Genomic DNA, 20,708 nt, shown 5'->3' with positions numbered 1-20,708 from the left:
ATTAATCTGCTTAGCATAAAAGCTGCTCAGTAGATTTGTTTGTTACATGATTAGCCTGTTTAGCTTAGCATAGCTTACACTGCAAAAAATTGTTTTTGGCTAAGCTTCTAGTGCAAATTTCTTAGAACACTTGAAATAAGATTAAATTAACTTACAAGTAACTTTTCAGGTGATAAATATGAGCTTGTTTTAAGTCAGTAATTCCTTGATATTTATTTTTAAAAAGCACTAGATCCATTGGAAGATAAATCCACTTATAACAAAATATTTTCTCATGTTATGTTTGGTCTGTTCCAATAAACCAATAAATCAATTAATCACCAGATAACTTAAAGCAAACTCCATAATTTCCATTTGCATGATTTATCGTTTTTCAGTATTTCTACCAAAAACTGGATGATGAAAGTTTTCATCTGAAGCTTTTTTGAAGAACAATTTTGTTTACAGACTTCATAGTTCATTTTATTTATTTTTGTTTATTTATTTTGGATATTAAAATGTCTTCCAGTTCCAGTGTTAAATGCTCAGCAGAATTTAAAGTTTATTGATATTGTGAATGCGTTCTCGCATTATTCCATTGCTGTTAGTTGAAAATGATCTCAAAACAATAATAAAATTGTTTATTGCAATAACTTTTGATTTGATTTGAGTTATAGCCCTACTTTAATTTAAATTCCTCAGTGTAAACTGGGGGTTGTTGAAAACTGTAAACACACTGATGAGAAGTGGATAATTATAAAAAGGCATTAGCCACGGACACCTGTGTTTAACTTATCCCATCGCACTTGAGGCCTTTTCAGCAACACAAAGCATGAAATAACCTCAGACTCTTCTTCTTCTTCTAACGCCGTCGATCAAACATGGGAGGGTCACCGTGAGGCTTCTAACTGATCCCACCAAAACCCATCAACTGTGTCTCTGTCTGTTTGCACAGTAGTAAAGCCTGAGAGCCCCACCCCCTCCAACTTACCCTCCTCCATAAACCCGCCCTGTTTACGCACAATCTCCCAGCTGAGGAAAAATATAGAACAAGGCATCCAAAACAAATAGTTTGTAAACTTTAGAGTCCAGTTCTGTGTGTGCGTGTGTGTGCGTGTGTGTGTGGGCCGAGACCCTCGGCAGTGACATATAGAGCCGCTGATGTTAGCTCAGTGCCAGGTGAGTCTGTGAGCAAACACAGCGAACAATAGCTGCAGCCCATCTCCTCCTGTTAGCCCGGCGCGCTCAAAGACAGCCATTGTTCTGCTCACACACTCTGCATGTGTGTGTGTGTGTGTGTGTGTGTGTGTGTGCTACACACTGAGAAGATACCCCCACTGCGTACAGGTAGCACATCAACACATCCACTGACTCATATGGAGATGTAGTCAGGTGGAGTTTGTTGTTTAGCATCATTTAAGTGAATATTTTTTGAATGTCATCAGTGGTGAGAATACTTTGTTTGTAGTTTTTGCTAACTTTTGAAAACATTTAGCACACTTAGCTTGATAAATCCTAAAGCGCTAATTTGTAAGCTTTCATTTAAACATGACTTAAAGTTTTGGTTATTGTCTCTTAAAGGGGCGGTGTTGCGTGTTTTCCAGGATCATAGCACAATTAACTAACTATGTTACCTTCAGTTATTATAAAAATGATGTATATAACAAATATAACTTAGTAATTGAACAATTTGAAATTGGGCCTCTGTCTCTTTAAAATCTCGTGTTCGTTCTGAAGCTCCGCCTTCAGGAAGTCATCCCAACATGGCTCCTCTATTGACCCCTTAACGACATTTTTACCAGCGTTTCACTGAGCAGTAGCTCCTATAACGAGTTCAGCAGCTCCACCAGGTGTTTGCTAATTGCTGCTGGCTAGTCTGAAGGAGCTGACTGGGGGGGAGGAGCTTCGTCCTCGAAGGCGGAGCTAGGTCCACCCAGGAGTTTCACAGCTGAATGGTTGCCATGGAGATTCAATTATTTCTCAAACATACATGAAATAATCAAAGCAGCACTCCATGTATGTTTTAGTCGCGGGAATAACATAACACGATGTAAAGCTAAAAAAGGTGATTTTACATAATACTGCCCCTTTAAGAATTCTTCAAGTAGACATTAATATTCATGCTCTTATTTTGAAGTCTGTTTATGCAGCAGTTCTGTTTCCTCTCCTCACTTTCCTTCTCTCCCTCTCTGCCTCTCTTTTTTCACTATTATGATTTCAAACAAGAAACATACAGAAACAAAATAAAACAGTAGAGAACAAGATATACAATCTAAAGGTGTTATAGAATATAAAGATTCTAATATTAAAATTAAATTGGTTCTCAAGAATTGTAGTCTTACAAGGGCAGATATAATTAGCATTAAAGTCAGTGCGTTAGCATTAGCTTCCGCTAAATACAGTGGATTTAGCGGTTAGCATTAGTAAAACTAATGTTAATAATTAGTTCTGTAGCGTTAGCATATGTAACGTTAGTGACGCTAACTTTTGGGCAACCAGATTATCGCAGCTTTTCATATTTTACATACCCTGCACTTCTTAGATATTAACTATTTTATTTATATGTCAGATTTAATGTCAAAAACACTTTTTAAATTATATAAATTTTTAATTTTTTATCACAAAAGTCTGACATTTTACCGAGGCTGTGAAGAAGCAGAGATTCACCACACAGAGCAACTAAAGCTCTGATCCAAATCCAGTACTGTGGGAGTATCACAGTCAGAACCATCCCATAATAATAATAAATGCAATGACTAAGAAATGCAACACACCTCTGCTGTGATACAAACTCGAATTACGTCTGGATCCCAGCACAGTATTTCGGGTTGAGTTCTGGACTTTGGCCCATTGCAACATCTTATTATCGCTCTGTTTTTTGGCCATCCTGTTGTAGATAAATGAACCACTGTGGAGTCCAGTTTGGTTTACGTTTTACCTTTCAGACACAGAAGCATTTGACTGAGTAATATTCAGCTTGCAGACAGGTTCCCTCTCATTATGGCTGCAGCATCGTGGTTTCCCCTGGCAACCTTTCCAAAAACAGTCAAAATTAGTCAGATCTTTCTTCTGACTTCTACACATTAAATATTTAAATTAAATGCATTAAACCTGTTCTTGGGTGTTTGCATTTTTATCTGAAGTGTACAGTTGACATCAAGGTGAAGACTTATGTCACTTTATTTAAGATTTAAAATTTATTTTGAATATGATTGAATCTTAGGATTACAGATTAATTTTTTTTCAATGTTCTGAATATTATCGCAGCTTTTTTAAAGGTAAAAAAATGCAATTGGATCAGAAAAGTAGGTATTTTTCACCAATATATCAAAAAAGGAAAAAGCAAAGAAAAAGAAAAAATATAGAAAAGACAAAGAGTAAAAGAAAAAGAAATAAAGATAGAAAATGAAAACAAACAAGGAAAAAGAGAGAGAAGAGAGAATGAAAGAGAGAAAAAAAGAAAAAAAGGAAGACTGAAAGAAAGAACCAAGGGAATCCTACATCTGCTAAAATCTGGAGCTACTCCATTTTTGTTTACGTTTCGTGAAGAACAAAGTTGTGCTCAGCGTCTTCTTCAGAGGTTTTTGTGTCTTTTTTTCAGTATTTCTTGTTGCAGCGCCCCCACAGGTGAGAAAGGGAACAGGTTTTTCAAATTGGTTAGTTGGTTTGATTCGGTGCAGCAGCTGAAAATGTAACAAATGTTGCAACTTTTGTCCCCAATCAAAATTAATCTACTGGACAATCAGGCGTGAAAACAGCCTAAATATACAGTACGATTCTTAATTAGACAGATATTAGACCTGTTCACCAAACCTTATCCTTCTGATCTGCATGTTGAAAACTCATCTGGTGTTTTTGTAAGGTTTGGGAAAATAAAACAATAAAACTTTTTGCGGCCGACAGGTTTTTTCCTTGTTTGCAGCCGTCTAAGCAGACAAGGCGAACATCCTTGCTCCTCCTTAGCTGTTCTCCCTCCTCCCATCCAACATATTGTTCAAACACACCAGGTAAACATCTGAGCGGCGCATGCGTGTGCGTGAATTCAAGAGAAAAACCATCACGGCAACAAAAAACAGGGAAGGAAAAAGTCAGGATTTACAGGCAGAGATAGCAGGGCAGAAACACAGAGGCCTTTGTCTGCCTTATCCTCTCCTCATAAGTGTCTCACATTTTAACCCCATGACTTCTTCACCTCTCAATCCCCCCAATCAACCCCTTCACTTCCACACCCTGCCCCATTCATCCCTCCGCCCTGCGCTCCATCCCAGTGCAAACACTTCTCTGCGCCGCGGGAACAAAGCACGGATGAATAATGGCAGTGAAATGTCACCGTTTCTTCATGGCGGCCGCCTCCTCCCCTCGCTCCCCGCCAGCGCCGAGCCCAAGGTTATCCATTAACCCGCCGCCGCAGCACCTGAACCTGAACAATGGGCAGAAACACAGAACAGGGAGATGGAGGATAGAGGGAAAGAAAATGCTTTATCTTATTATTTGAACCCATTTAGGAATGCTGTGGAAAAGTTAACTCTGGGTGTAGCAGCTCACTTCATTAGAGCAACGGTTTCTACAAACATGGACGCTTTCTGAGGCAAAAACCCTCAATTTCTGACCAAAAAGTTCAATTATGGGATTGAGGAAGAACATTTTTCTGTTAGTCTTCTAAAAAATTGAAGGAAAATTTTTAGATTAAATTAAAATATACCTTTAATATGTAAAATTTACCCACTATTAGCTGGTGGCATTTGTAGCAAGCTACATTTCTAGCTACAATTATATCAGTAATAGGATTGAGAAATAAAGTCTTTTACTGTGGTTTGACTCAAAACGTCTTCTAAAATTTTGTAGGGAAAGTTTAGACTAAATTAAAATAACATGGAAAATTGACATACTACCAGCAAATAGCATTAAAATCTCACTAAATTTCTAGATAAAATATCTAGTGACATCAGTAATAGGATTGAGGAAGCAAGTTTTTTTTCTGTGATTTGACTTGAAAATTTCAAATCAGATTAAAATATACCTTTAATATACATTTAATTTGTCAAATTTACACTCTACTAGCTAGTAGCATCGGTAGCTAGCTACATTTCTAAATACAGTGTCTAGAAAGATCAGTAATAATATTTTTTTCTGTGGTTTGACTTGAAAATTTTAGATAAAATTAAAATATTTTAGTATACCTATGATGTGTAAAATTTACTATCTAGTAGCATTTGTGTAAATCACATGTGAACATCATGTACCACATGAATATACACGCGGTCCACACAAATATTCACATGTGAACAATGTGAAACACGTCAAAGCACATGAATACGTGATTTTGGAATGTTTTGTGGTAAAACCCCATGTGATTCAAATGTTTTCACATGTGATTCACATGTACCACATATTGAATATGTGATACACATGAAATAGATTTTAATTGGTCTAGTGGCTTTTATTTGATAGTAAATTGACAAAAAAGTGGGTAATGAGAGAAGGGGAAGACCGGGAAGTGAACCCACAACAGCCGCATTGAAAACTAGAGCCTCCATATGTGGGTTGTGCTTAACCAGGGGTTAACCACAGCACACCCTGCCAGTAATATTTCAAAACTCAGATTTCTATGTTAGTATATACTTTACACCATTCTGTGCCATTCTGTGTTAGATTAACACGTTGATAGTGTTAACTTTTGACAAAATACACTAGTGCTGGGTAGATTAACACTGAAGTGTGTTTGATTTCAACTAGTATGAGTGTTGATTCAACTCTATCACAAATAACACTTTCAAAAGTGTAACTTCTACACCATCCAGAGTGGACCAATATAGACACTTTCTATATTTCTATAAGCGTTGAATTTAACTCTGTAGGAGTTGATGGAAAACTTCCAAATTTGCTGTGCATATTTCAAGTGTATCACATGTGATACACATGAAAACATGTGAAACATGGATACAACACGTGAAGGGGAAGTGGTCACACATGTGAAATCCATGTGAAAACAATGCAATCACATGGGTTTTTACCACGAAATGTTCCAAAATCACACTTATACATGTGCTTTTACATGTGTTTCACATGTGTATCACATATTCTATATGTAGATACACAAGTGAATACATAGGGTCCATGTGTTTTTAACCACGAAATGTTCCAAAATCTTGCCCATAATTGTGCTTTTACATGTGAAATTCACATGTGACTTTCACATGTGAACTTTTTGGAAGGGCACCACCCTTCAATGAAGTGCTGCTACTAAATTTTGAGCCGTGTTGTCGCTGAGCCGTCGGGTTGTTGATGAATATATTAATTTTTTTCACACTAAGTTCTTTCAGCCAGTGAAACTAAAAATAGCTCCTTATGATCCCTGGTTGTTTATTTGTTCTGCCCTGTAGTTTTTGCCCGTTGAGCAATCAGAGGGCTTTTTGAGTCATGGCGGTTTGGTAGTGACCCACCACGGTAACCAGAACCCTTCGGAGATTTTGACCCGCTTGCATACGGAGGGGAGGCGTGGGAGAGCAGAGACGTCGACGAGTGGAGGCAGCGCGCTCGGTAAATAAGACGTTGGATTCATGCAGCGGATGTTTTGAGGGAAACAGGCCCGAGGATGTAGCGGCGCTAACTTTGGGTCTTTTCCCTCTCTGTTTTCAGGAGAGGAAATGAACCGAACTGGACCCGTTCTGTTTGCCTTGCACTGGACCCTCACTGCATCTGCAGCAGGACACTTCCTCCATTGATGCACTTCATTTTACGTCTTTCTCTGCATCCAAAACGCACCATCGCTCTCACGGAGCCGCAGAGACGTTTCGGTTTCTGTTTGCACAAAATATCACTGAAAAGATGAGGAAACGCTTAAATCTGTTTGGATGTTAGCAGCGCAAAATTCTGTCACATTGAGGAAATAATGACACCAATCAAGATAAGGTTCATTTTTCTCTCAAACTGATGAAAATATTTCTTGGCTTTCTGGGGGAAGAATATTAAAATTCTCAATACAAATGCCAAACTACCTGTGTCTGGCCCCTAGGGGCAGTAACGCTAAAAAAAAGCTCAAAATGCAAAAATATGAAAATGTCTAGTTTCACAAGTGTAACTTTTTCAGCCAAGAATATTAAAATGCTCAATAAAAAATGTCAAACTACCCTTTATCGGCCACTAGGGGGCAGTAACACTAACCATGACACCTCAAAATTCAAAATAAGAAAATTTTTGTTTTTACAAACCACAAGAATGTTAATTTTTCAACCAAGAATATTGAAATTTTCAACAAGAAATGCCAAATTACTTGTGACTGGCCAGTAGAGGTGATGACACTCAAATTACCATTTACCTGCCACTAGGGGGCAGTAACAGTAAAAATAGTAGCTTCACATTCAAAAATAAGAAAATGTCTGGAAAATTAGCCATTTCAAAAACATCCAGAAAGTAACTTTTTTCCAGGCAAGAACATTAAAATTCTCAGTAAAACATGACAAACTACCTGTGACTGGCCAATAGGGGGCGATAAAAATATTGGGTTTCTAAAAACAGACAAACGCTTAAGAAGAAACACCAAAGCAGTTTTTGATAAGTTGATGATTTTTGGTGTCTGGAAAATGAGCCATTTCAAAAACATCCAGAAAGTAACTTTTTTCAGGCAAGAATACTGAAATGTTTAATTAAAAAAATACCTATCTACCTGTGACCAGCCACTAGAGGGCGATAACACTAAAAATAACAGTTCAAAATTCAAAAACAATAAACATGGTGGAGGAAAGGAAGGAAGTAGCAAAGACTGAAGGAAACATACAAACAGGTCTGCTATGATAAATGTTGCTAGATTAATTTAGAAAGTGATTAACTGATTTATTAAGGACCTGAAGGAAGGAAGCAACAATAGAAGGATATTTAGAAGATCATGTGGAAAAACTGTTACTATTTAACAAGCGTTGGATCTAAACCTGGATCTCAGCGCTTTTTGGAGTTGCTTTTCATTTTTCATCTGAGTGTTTTCTCCGATTTCTCAGCAGGAGAAGGAAACCAGCTGCGGAAAGAAAAGTGAATGAATGGTGGTGTTATTTATTTGGTTTGGTTGACTGAAAAATTACCCGCCATGTCGCTAATTTTGTCCCGTCTGAGCAGCAGACCCCAACAGGGAGCGTGTGTGTGTGTGAAAAGTGTAAGAAACCTTGTGTAAATGACTGATTTATGCGTATTATCTATTTATGGCATGTTTGTGGGAAATTGTGTGTGTGTGTAGCAGAATTTCAGCAGCCACGTGTAAACTCCAGGAGCGGAGCAGCTGCTCTCTGAAATGGCTCAGGAAAAGGAGAGTCTTTATCTTTTTATATACAGTAGATGAAATTTACTGTATATGAAATATAGGCGAAGAAAAGGTTCCTGGTATTATGTTGTCAGTCGCAAGATTATAATAGTTTTGGGGTTTTCAATGTGGTTTAGTTTTATTTCGTTGTGACTTTTTGTCTAATTCAGTTAGTTTTAATGCGTCCTTATGGCGTGTTTTTATCAGTTATTGTTGTTTAAAAATGGTTTAGCTTTTGTGTAGTTCCTATTAGTTATAGTGTTGGTTTTAGTTTTTCATATTAAAAAGGTGAAAGTATTGTGGTTATCGATTGGTAATGAATAGTCAACACAACCATTTTCTAAAAAATTATTCAATTATTGTTAAACAACCAACTTTTGTTAAACTTTATTGAATATAAAATATTGATAAATCTGCAAAATATTTTGTGGACTTATACAAAATGCTGGACATTTTGCTTCAGCTGACGCAAACTGTTTGTGTTGGGGAAACAAAATCTGTTTCACATCAGTTCAAAGGCTAATTACTAAATTAAAAAACAGGAAAATTAGGAATATTATAATTTTGGTATGTTTTAGTTTTATAAATGCACAATATAGTTCCACTAAATACTGTTTTTATTTATTTCACTTAAAAATGTTCTCTCAGTTTCAGTTTCTGTAGTTTTAGTTAGTTAACTGTAATAACCTTGAATGATGTCTCCATCAGTTAGTTTTAATTAGTTGTTAGAGTGTTTGATAGTTTTTACTATCAATAGTAGTAGATTCGATTAACATTTAGGAGCAGAATTAAAAAATATTGTGATCATGTACACATCAAATGGAAATGAAAACAATTTTTTAAAAATTCATTCAGTTATTGTTGATAAACCGAATGACTTTGGCTTTTTCTCCTAACTTTTGGTGCCGCCATGAAGACTACGGAGTGCTGAAATTTAACAAAATCTGACAAAAAAATCCATTTCACTTCAATTCGAAAGGCTATTAATAGATTTATAAACACAAAAACGAAAAAAAATCTGTAATTTCAGTATGTTTTAGTTTTATAAAGGTTCCAGTTAGTTATCATTTTCTTCATTAGTTACCATTTTTATTTATTTCAGCTAATGAAAATGTTTTCTCAATTAAAATTTTGGTTATTTTGTTAATTTCAGTTCACTGTAATAACCTTGCAATTTACAGGAGGATGATTGACAGCGTTAAGACCCACCTCCTGGCTCTGATTGGTTGTTTTTCTTACCATCAGAAGCAGTGGGAGGAAGAGGAGATTATTTTTATCAGATTATCTGTCTCATAGCAAACTGTCACAACATGGCGACAGCTTTAATAGATATGGACAAAAGTTGGATTTTAAAAAAATAAAAGTTCCATACTTTAATGAGTTTTAATTAACCGTCTTCACAAGCAAACAAAGCGTTTCATTTAGATCTGCCGGCCTCATTCAACTTCAAACAAAATCCAGAGGGAGGGAGAAAAGGCAGCTGCTATAAAAGTGATAAACTGTTAATCTGAAAAAGGCTGAATGATGTTAAATTAACAGTTCAAATTATCATCTTCTCTTTGTAAGAGTAAATTTGGCATTTCATCATTGAAGACGGGTCACATGAGGACACAAAGATTAACGAAACCTGTTGGCTTTACAAAAGTGATTTTACAAAACATCCAGTTTTTTATGTTGTTTTTCTGTTGCTCTCTATCATGGATGAAAACGTAAACTCATAGAAATAAAACCTCCAGCTGCGTCTCGGTGTTTCCTGAAGCATCACTGATCTCTGAAGGGAAACCAGTCCGACCAGTTACATCCCAGCTCTGCTCTGTTTGTTCTGAACAGACGTTCTGCTTGCTGCTCACAGCTGCTGTAACCGGGCCAAACGCTGCTGGATTTAACTCCAGCTCAAACGGACCACTACATCGCAGGGTTCAATCACTCACATCAACATGACTGCAGAGAAAAGGGCAAAAAATGCAGAAATATAAAATCTCACCAAAGTAATTTTGGTCTAGTTTATAGTGCAAATAAACTGAATCTAACTTAAAAGTAACTAGTAATTCCTCAAAATTGATGAAAAAGTTCTAGTTCCATTGGCAGATTAATTGACTTAAAACATTGGAAAAATGTCTTGTACATTTATCTGCCTAAGGAACTAATACTTTTCATTAATTCTAATGAAGTTAAATAAGAATTATTGTCTTATGTAAAAATTTACTAAGATATTTGTCACATCCTCCCAACTCAACACTTACACTGACACGTGAAAATAGCTGCAAAACAGATGCGCAATTATACAACCGTACGTCTTTGAAAAGCAGAAGTGGGACCTCCTGCACAACCACCACAGATGCAGCACGTGGTTTCTGGATGTAAGCCAACAACAAAACACTTGTCTCTTCCACTTTTCTCTGAGCGGTAAAAAGGCTCAGCTCGGGTTGCTAGGTAACGGGCTTCCCTGGGGTTGCTAGGCAACGGGCACTAGCTGCTGATTTGTGATGCTACAGTCCAAAGGTTTTTGAAATGGCTTATTTTCCAGACACTAAAAAACATTAACTTATTAATAAAAATGGTCGGGTGTTTTTAAGCGGTGGGCCTGTTTTTAGGCGAAGTATAAAAAGTATAAAACATGGAAAATGTTCACTTTGAATAATAAGTTCACTTTAAATTCCAGCTCATAGAAATTGTAAACACTGAAAAGTGTTTACTTTTCAGTAATTCTCCTTCAAAAAAAGAACTTTATGTTTACTAGATTAATTTATGGTTTACATGTCAATATTACCTTAATTGGACAGTGAATTAAAAAAAAACCTGTAGTAAACCATGGAAACCAGTGCAAAAGTTAGTCTAAAGCCTTGAGTGATGGTATTTAGTTTCTGTCAAGATGCTTCTTGTTTGTCTTTCAAATGTTGACACTGAAAGGCCTGGAAATGCCTGATTTTATCCTGGTTATACGCTCGTTGACTGGAAGCTTCATCCTGAATGAGATCACTGATCCAAACTGGGACTCAGAAGCAAGTAGGATTCATCAAAAAGCAGCTTTCATGACAGAAACACTTCTTCTTCTGATTGGTGTAAACGATGAGGTTTACACAGAAAGCAGAAAACATTTCAGCTTGGTTGGATGTTCTGGTATAAACCAGGTGAGGAAACTAAAAACCCAGCAGACCGTGCTAAAGAGACAAGATCTGCATTCTTGCATGGAAAGCAGCTACAATATCAATCCACAAAACAAACATATGGATTTCCACTTAAAAGAGAAGGCGAATTTTTGAGTCTGCCACAAAAGACAGCAAAAGAGGCAAAAAGATGGGAAGGGGAAACAGAAGTTATATGAGGTAAATGTTTGTATGAGTCATGCATAAGCACTCCTTGCGAACACCATGAAAATCGTGACAGGTTCCTGGAAGGAATTAAAGAGGCTGACGTGAAACCAGGATGCAAGACTGCTCTGCAGGACCGGCCCCACCCAAAAGGTTCTCCAGGTCAGTGTGTTTTTATCCCGCAGCACGTCTTCAGGACTGTCTCCACATGGAGGAACGTCTCTTTGTTTACCTGCGACAGGACTAACTATGGGAATGAAAATTCACACACTTTCTGACCATTTTTTTGTCTTTTAGTCATTGGTGGGGATGGCTAACTAAACAGCAGCGCTAACGGTAAAGTCGTAGTCACTCTGATGTCAAGTTATTTAGCGGAAACTTTTGCTAACAAACTAAATTCAACCATGTTGTCATTGACACCACGTGTGAATGACAAACCTGGGCACCGCTAACTAAAAACAAGCTGTGCTAACACTAAAACACTAATCGTGAACACTAGCTTTGCTCATGCTAATGTGCTACACCCTCATGATGTTTTGCAAAAGCTACCTGTAAGGTGCTAAATTCAACCACGTTGACTACTATTTGTCAATTACATACTTAAGCAGTGGTAAGCACCGCTAGCTAAAAAATAAGCTGTTTTAATGCTGAAACACTAATCATAAACACTAGCTTTGCAAATGCTAATGCGCTACACCATTAGCAGAAGTTAATCCTAAAGAGTTAAATTCAACCATGTCTCATATTTTTATTGCATAGCCGATCTGAGAAGTGGCGCTTCCGAAAGTGATTCACTTCCATTCACAGCTTCACTGTTACAGTTGCTGAGTTTTGCTAACTTGGTTAGCAAAACAGGGTTTTGGTCAGAAAACACAAAGGACATCAGTAGATTTTAAACAGTTTACTGATGCATTCTGGGTAAGAATAAACATTAGCTGGGAAAGGAGAGGAAACAGAACTTCTGCACAGTCACTTCAAAATAAGAGCATGAGTTAATGGCTAACTACTTCAAATATTCTTAATAGTCGATATTCAAAACTTCAATGTAGGTGTCAAAATTTTACAAGACAGCCAAGTAATTTATTGCTTTAAAATTCATCAAAACAATCATTTAAACGAAGTTAAGTATGCTAAACATTTTCAATATTAGCAAAAATGCTAAAGCAATAATAAAGAAAAATAGCTCAGCAATTAGCGAAAGTGTGCCCACCCTGAATTTAGTCTTTAAACTACATACTTTATGTTACCAACAGTCAAACAAAACTGCTTATAATACAAACAATCAGTAAAAACTCAGTGTAATCCACTGAGATTCTTGAGAGATTTTCAGACCTTGACATTTAAATATCTCAGTGTAGACAACTAAATGTAAACACGCTGTAATTGGGCTGGAGGGTTTATCCTGTTTTTCAAAATGAGTTGGAACAGCAACCAGCAGCAGATAAATAACATGTTTACGCTGATGACACTTTAATTTACACACAGCAGCATCCTCCTCAAATCAAGCTGTGGAGCTTTTATTGAACCTTTTCCGTTACATTCACTCTGAATTGAAAGACGACTAAATGACTTTCAGGTGGTTGTTGTGGAATGTTTTATTACACTACCACTTTAAATTTATGGCATTTTAAACTAGGATTATCTTAATTGTTTGTGATTTGTCGTAAAGAACAAATAATCTAAATAGGCGAATAAGGAACACGATTGCCACTGAATGTTTGGTAAAACTACGTGTTCAGTTCGTTCTATGGAGATAAATTTCTTATTTCAAAGTTAAACAGATAAACAGAAAGGTTTTCCGAAGCCAGGAGTGGAAGTAGAAAAGTCGTAGGGTTTCTCACTAACCCTGACCTTAAGATCCAATAACTGCAGAAAGTTGCTGACTTCGTCTTCCTCAGCATTCGGTGTTCCCACTCTGTGATTTAACAAGCCTACCACTTATTAGCTGAATTGCAGTTGTTCCCTTTCCACTTTCCTAACAGCTGATCGTGGAATATTCAGGAGCGAGAACAAACTTATTGCACTGATGACATCCTGTCTCCACCTCTATCCACGTCTGGGATCCGACGATTGTCCGTTACTTTCGCCTTGAAGCTTCATTTACGGTCTCTACGTCAGAAAACTGAGTACGGGTTGATCATGTTCAGGCACAAAAGTGTCTCTGAGTCGTTAAATTGTGTCTGCTTTGCGTTCCTGCAGCTTGACAAGTTGGAATCAAACTTGCTTGCTTTCTAGCCGTTTTCATTCAGTTGGCACTTTGAAGATTTGCTCTGTGATGTTCTCCCAGGACGCCCATAAATTCTCCAAATGTTTGAAACGGTGTTTAATGTTTTCCACGTCCCAGGTTGCCCTTACCGCTGCTGTCGTCCCTCTGAGCTTCCTCCACGCTGATTTGATCTTTTTTTGGCCTTTTTACAGCTGCTCTTTGAATAAAGCTACTCACCACCCTTACGGGAAGCACACAACTCAACATCACAACTGCGCCTCTCATGCCTCCAAACCGAGCCTTTCCAAATCGGTCTTCACAGAACCTACTAATTCAGGGTCAAGTTTAGAAAATCTCTCTCTCTCGCTCTCTCCTCAGGACGGCCTCTGCTACAAGCCGCGGCCCAGCGAAGGTGATGCTAATTATAAACCATGAAAAGGTGGCTTTGTTGACCCACAGAGTTAAATCTTGAGGAGAAAGATGTGGGGAGGAAATTTGCGGAGATCAAGGAAGGTAAACAGAAAAAGATTATTAAGAAATTAGGTTGTCTTTGCTAAATTACCACAACCAAACCTTTTGAGTCTATAAAACATTATGGGTGCAGTTACAGCTTTAATCAAACTCTAGTCTGTTTGTCTAGAAGATGTAAAGCACTTTAAACTGCCTTGTTACTGAAATGTGTGATCCAAACAAATATGACTGATTGATTGATTGATTGATTGATTGATTGATTGATTGATTGATTGATTGATTGATTGATTGATTGATTGATAAAGGTTCATTTGGGGAGGTGTTGACGTATAATTGACCAAAACAGCAAACTCTGGTCTGCCTAAAAACCTCGCTCTTGATTCGGTTGAAGTGAACTCTGACGCGGTTCGAACGCAGATGTGAATGCAAGTGGACCGGAGAACGCTCCAAAAGCAGGAAGTGGACCACACCTCAAAGCATTCTGAGTAAATACATTCAACACAAACGCTCTGGCAGGAGAAATGCCTTGTACTCTTAACAAAAGAGGAATCCTACAACCACTAAAATCTGACGCTACGCCAATTCTGTTTCCATTTTGTGAAGAAGGAAGTGCTTGTGTCATTTTCTTCAGTCGTTCTTGGTGGAGCGCCACCACAGGAAAGGAAGGGAACAAGTTTCTCAAATGGTTTGAATCGTTTCACACAGTGCAGTGAAAATGTAACAAATGTTGCTGAATCAAACCGAGTCTACTGGACCATCAGGTGTGAAAATACCCTTAAAAGAAAAGAGATTCCTGAATCAGAACTTTCAGCTCAGTCTAATTTTGATCTGAGATCCTTCAAAATGTCTTTGCCAGGGATGTCTTTGAAAATCCAAACATGATTTAAGAATTCAACAAGTTGCAAAAGAGACTGAAAATGGAGCTAGAGAGGGTCTATGAAAGGAGAGAAATTCCCTGGCCTGGGCCTGTATGCCGGCGGATGGGCGGCGTTCTCTCTGGCCCATGAAAGGTGTGATTGTCCGACAGCTTCCACGAGCCAGGAAAGTTCCCCCAGCAGCGGTCGACGGCCCCTCTATCTGCCAGGAACGGAGAGAAACCCAGCGCTGGTTATGTCAGATACCATCATGGTACCGAACGAGGAGGAAGAGCAATGGCGAGACGTAAAAAAGCGGCTTTTCAATGAGTGTTACAAATACTACAGAGTGAAACACACACAGACATATTGGAGACAGTGGAGCCTGAAATCAGCCTTGTCGACCTGGAGCGTCTGAATGAAGAGAAGGCCAGCTCTCAGCGTGTTTATTTTGACAGGGGGGAGCGAAGTGGGAGGGGCGACAGGTCTACAGAGGGACACAGAAATGAAGAAATGAGAAGGAAAGGAAGAAAGACCCTGAGAGGAGAAGATATTTAAGATTCGGACATTCCTCCACGTTCAAAAACAAAGTGCCAGTCTGGCCTGACAAATTGCTTTTCCTTTCTCTGTGTTTTTCAGGAGACTTGAACCGGCCAGGATGAGGAGTACGAATTCAGGCTCTTCTGGCTTTGGGTTCATGAGCTGGTGATTTTAGAGTAGATGGGAGACGTCAAATCCAAGCATCAAAAATAACCAATACTGAGCTCAAACACGACTGTTACGTTAATTGGTCTCTCTAAATTACCCAAACGAGCGTGTGTGATTGACTGTCCACATGGTCATTGTCCTGTGACAAATGGTTTGGTTTGGTGGCATATCCAAGATATAATCCGCCCAATGAATGCCAAAGATTGGCACCAGTCTCCCCGAGAGCGTGCAAGGACCGGCAGGTAGAGACAGAGGACGGATGGATATATTCACACCTGATAGTCTGGTAGACCCGGTTCAATTGGCGACCAAAATTTTAACATTTGTTCCACAGTTTTATTGTTTTATTATCCTAAACCTTAAAAAAACAACCAATGTGTTTTCAACATGCAACCTGGAAGGAGAAGGTTTGGTGAACAAGTCTAATATTTATCTAATTAAGAATAGCTCTGTGCATTTCGGGTGTTTTCAAACCTGATTGTCCAGTAGATTCGGTTGGATTGGGGACCAAAAGTTACAATATTTGTTACATTTTCAGCTGCCATGATTTGGTTTCTCATTGCACTGAGTCAAACCAACCAAGTCATTTGAGAAACCTGTTCCCCTCCTGGCCTGTGGGGGCGCTGCACCAAGAACTACTCTAAAAAACGACACAAAAACCTCTGAAGACACTGAGAGCAGCTTCTCTGTTCACAAAAGGCAAACCAAGATAGAGTGGCATCAGATTTTAGATGTTGCAGGATTTGTCTTTTCTTTGCTAAAAGACCATGAACCATTTCTCCTTCTAGCGCTAAAATCTTGCGTATGTTTTGGTTGTATTTACCCAGAATTCCCTGCATCATAGTTCGCTTCCTGCCATTGGAACGTTCTCCGATCCGATTGGTATTCACATATGCCGAGAACGAGGTTTGTAGGCGGACCAGAGATCACTTTACTGGTCCGCATCAGAGTTCGATGAAGCGCATTCAAACCTCCCCAAACAAACTGGACTTTCTACGCAAACAAACCAGAGTTTAATTGAACTCAATCAAACAGGGTTGGTGTTAATGCAGCCCTAAATGCATTTTTGGCAGGAAATGGAGGGCACACCTCCTTTCAATTCTAGGGTTGTACATTCAAAAACACTTAACAGATAAATTGATACTATCGTAATTAAACAAAGGTGAAACCTGGAGATGGTACAACTCCTGATTCAGTTGCTTGTAGAACCATCTATAGCTCCAATGACTCTTAGCAGTCACATTTACTCTGGTTTCTTTGCTTCTGAATATCTATCTCAGTGTGGCATTTCAATAAGGGGCCTTCTGATATGTTTACTATCAATGTCCTGTTACTCACCAGTCTGTTGGACGAATGGATTCATGTTTGATTTGTGAATACTTCCTGTAAGGCAGTGGTGTAGTCTATGTGATACATGAGATTTACCTAAAACTACTTAACATAACCAGAGATGTGACTCAAGACAGGTTCATTAGCATAATGATAAATTGCGTAGCATAATAGCATCATGAGCTATATCGACTGATAAAAAGTGCTAATATTATGATACGTTTTCCAGCCTTAATGTCACTGATTTCTCTCAAAACATGTTCTGACTGGTCTTATGAATGAAAAAGGCTCCACTGAATTCCAGAAATAAATACAGCGAACTGTGCAAATGCAAATGTATGGTATATGTCATGGCTGCCACTCCAGAGTAGGAAGTGGTCACAGCATACCTACTTCCAGAAATTAGACTCCAGCACAGCTGCAATGTGCCAACTGTTGGTTTGGATAGATTGGTTTTCTCCAAGCATTATACTCCCCATTCTCTGAAACTATCCATTGGACATGAGTCCAAAAGTCTTTGTTCTGGTTAATTCAAGAGTAAGGTGCCTTTCTCACTGAAACATAACGAATAAGACCTGAAATGTGCCGTACAAAATGAAAAGAAACTCGTCAGGATCTACAGGAACAATACATCCAGGCTCACAAGTGTCTCTGAAACTAATAAAGTCCTTTGTCTCTTCGTGACGTTAAACTCTTTAAATCCAACAGATTGAACTCTTCACAGCCTTTTTCTGATTTCCTACGGTGTCTGCACTGGACCAAACTGAGCAGCAGTGTGTTTTTCAGACTTACGCAAAAATAATCGCTGCTTGTCCGCATGAGCGTGAGAGGTTGTCGGCCTCTCCTCAAGGAGCCCCGTTCAAACACACACACACACACAAACACACACACACACACACACACACACACACACACACACACACACACACACACGTGAACAGAGTCTGGAGCCAGAGGACATAGTAGCACTCATTCATCCTCTGGCTGCAGCTGCCTCCCCCTCCATCCTTCTACCGCTGGTCTTCAAACCTTTTTCATCCCTCCACCTTCCCACCGTGACCATTTTAGGTTCTGGGAAGGTACAAAAACAGTCTTTTGGATGAACAGTCGAGTTGGATGTGTGCTCGTAACACCGATTTGCCCAGAGACACACCAGCACAAGCCAGAGCCTCGTAATCAGTCCAATCTGCCGCCACAGACCTACCCTGGTGTCTTTCTAGTTTCCAGCTACCTCACCAAACAGTGACGAAGATGCATCGTGTTGTCAGAGTTTGATCTACTGCAACCCAATCACTTCCACTGTTCTGACTGCTTCTCCTTGCTTTGATTTGTCTTCTTATCTGCCTTAAGTCTGCAATCCAACTCTTGTTTGTCAAGAAAGTCCGGTTCATTTGGGGAGGTGTGAACGTGCACTTGAACTCTGACTTAAACCAAAAACATGAATTCTAGTCCGCTTTCAAATCTCGGTCTCGGTTCGGTTGAGGTGAGCTCTAGTGCGGTTCAAATATATGTGAACATCAAGCGAACCAGACACCGCTCCAAAAGCAGGAAGCGGACTATAGCGCAGGGCATTCTGGGTAAATACAACCAAAACAAACTTGCTAGTTTAGCACTAGTGGTAGAAATGACTCATGGTCTTTTGCCAAAGACGAAAGCAAAATCCTACAATCGCTAAAATCTGACTCCAATTCTGTTTACATTTTGTGAAGAAGGAAGTTCATGTCATGTCTTTAGAGATTTTTGTGTCGTTTCTTTCAGTGGTTTTTGGTGCAGCGCCCCCACAGGCGAAGGGGGTGAACAAGTTTTTCATTTAGTTTAGACTGGTTGACACAGGTGTTGAATTCTGTAACATTAGTGGCGTAACTGTTCTCAGTCAGTTGCTATGGCAACAAGACTGTAAGGAGTGCAGCCGAGAAAGAGAGGAAATGGAAAAATATGTACAGTTTTGAGATAATCTTTGACAGTTTTATTTTATTTTTCCCTTTGCTTTGGTGCACTGCACTAAATTAATAACGCCCACATCTCCAGGTTTTATGTTAATGTAATTGTTAATAGAAAATAGTGTCTTTTTGTCCTCCAGCATTTTGCGCATATGTGAGATTTCCACAACGTCTCTATACACCAAACTGACTCTTTAATGGGTTGTCCTTTTTTTTTTTACAATACTGTATGTATTTTAAAAATTAAGTGGCTCCATTATTTAAACTGCTGACTCTTTAAGCAAAACCAAGGATTTCCCTGCGGAAGTGGTGCCACTGTTCGTTTGACGCTTGGCATTCAAAATGGGAACAGTTCAGTTCATGTAACTGAATTTATCACTGCTCTGAAGCAAATTCAGGTTGAATTCATGTTCATTGTCCTTATTAAAACCAAATCAATTTCCATGTCGCCAGGAAAACAAAAGTTTTCAGTCACATCTGACTGGTCTTTTCCAGTCAGATGGTGGTCTTTTCTCACGTGTGGCTGTTAATTTAAAGTCCCGGTAGCACAATGGGTAGGTGGAGGGCCACTAATCTGGCCCAGCTGGATGCTGCTGAGGTGTTTTACTGGATGTGAGTGTTTGTTGCTGTTAATTGGTCCTGGCTGGGGGGTGGCTGCGATTGGAGGCTGTGGAAAAACAAATGAGCTACAGTAACAAGTCAGTGAAAGTGAGCAGGACCTTCATTCCTCTGCAGCATGTAAACCAAAGGTCATCAGTCATCCATTGTCTCAGGAAGCTAATCGCAGCTGTCACTGACTTCATCTTAGATTTCTATGCAGTCTATGAACGCTAAGGAGAAATGTACTGATTCTGCTTTTAATACATGGGATCCCTCTATGTAGATCCTTGAAATACAGATTTTATTTCTGTATAACCAACAAATTTTAAAATTTTGACTACAAACTTAATTACATTTAATTAACTTGATTTTGCAAGTTAAGTTTAGCTACTTTCAAATTTAATTTAACAACTTAGATTACTTAAGTTAGAATAACTACAGTTTTATAAAAGTTAAATAAATATTCATAATCTTAGTATTCCTGATGCCTTCTAGATACGTCCTTTAAATACTTGAAGCTTTTTTATTTTCTCTGTGGGTGGCATATTTTATCACTTTTTTTAATACAACACACTTCACTTCAAGGTTTTGCAGCCTTATTTTTAACAGAGCAGCGTCACAAAACAGTTTATAAAGTTTTACTTATAACATCCTGGCTGCTTACTCTTTTCGAATCCTTTTGTAAATACAACTAATTTTGTTTCAGAATTGGCACCATAAATTATTCTCACTACTATATTAATTTTTTTTATATTTTTTAAATGTTAAATTAACTTGTCAAACATTTTAATATAAATCATGAAAAGTAAAGCAATTAAAGATTGTTTGCATGCAATTTAATAAACAAAAAATAATGTAAACAGTTTCGCTGTGAACCAGAATTTCAAAATTAAAAAAATGAAAAGATAAACTTTTAAAACCAAGCAGAAACAACTACTGACCTGTTTTTTGTAGCAGAATGAGGAGCTTTCTCCCTGTCAAACCTACAGAAAAAGACATTAAAGAAAACACAGTTTCAGG

General features: G+C 38.4%; 1 long non-coding RNA gene across 2 annotated transcripts in view; it reads right to left on the bottom strand.

The window, feature by feature from the left end:
• Positions 1-2,925: 2,925 nt before the first annotated feature.
• The window catches only part of LOC106947829 (uncharacterized), a 21,877-nt gene continuing 4,094 nt past the window's right edge, over positions 2,926-20,708 (bottom strand). Inside the window, exons 2-4 of one of the 2 annotated variants that reach the window (XR_001425052.1) lie at positions 20,630-20,671; positions 4,310-4,399; positions 2,951-3,011 (exon numbers count right to left, since the gene is read on the bottom strand). This is a non-coding gene — a long non-coding RNA (uncharacterized LOC106947829). Of the gene's footprint in view, positions 3,012-4,309; positions 4,400-20,629; positions 20,672-20,708 lie in introns of both variants that reach the window. The other variant, XR_001425051.1, reaches the window with a different exon arrangement.

The sequence above is a fragment of the Poecilia latipinna genome, unplaced genomic scaffold (assembly GCF_001443285.1).
Source record: "Poecilia latipinna isolate Pla-1442-1.1 unplaced genomic scaffold, P_latipinna-1.0 Scaffold15, whole genome shotgun sequence".
Classification (NCBI taxonomy): Eukaryota; Metazoa; Chordata; class Actinopteri; order Cyprinodontiformes; family Poeciliidae; genus Poecilia; species Poecilia latipinna.
Note: the sequence above shows the minus strand (reverse complement) of the source record. Positions and strands in the feature narration are given on the sequence as shown.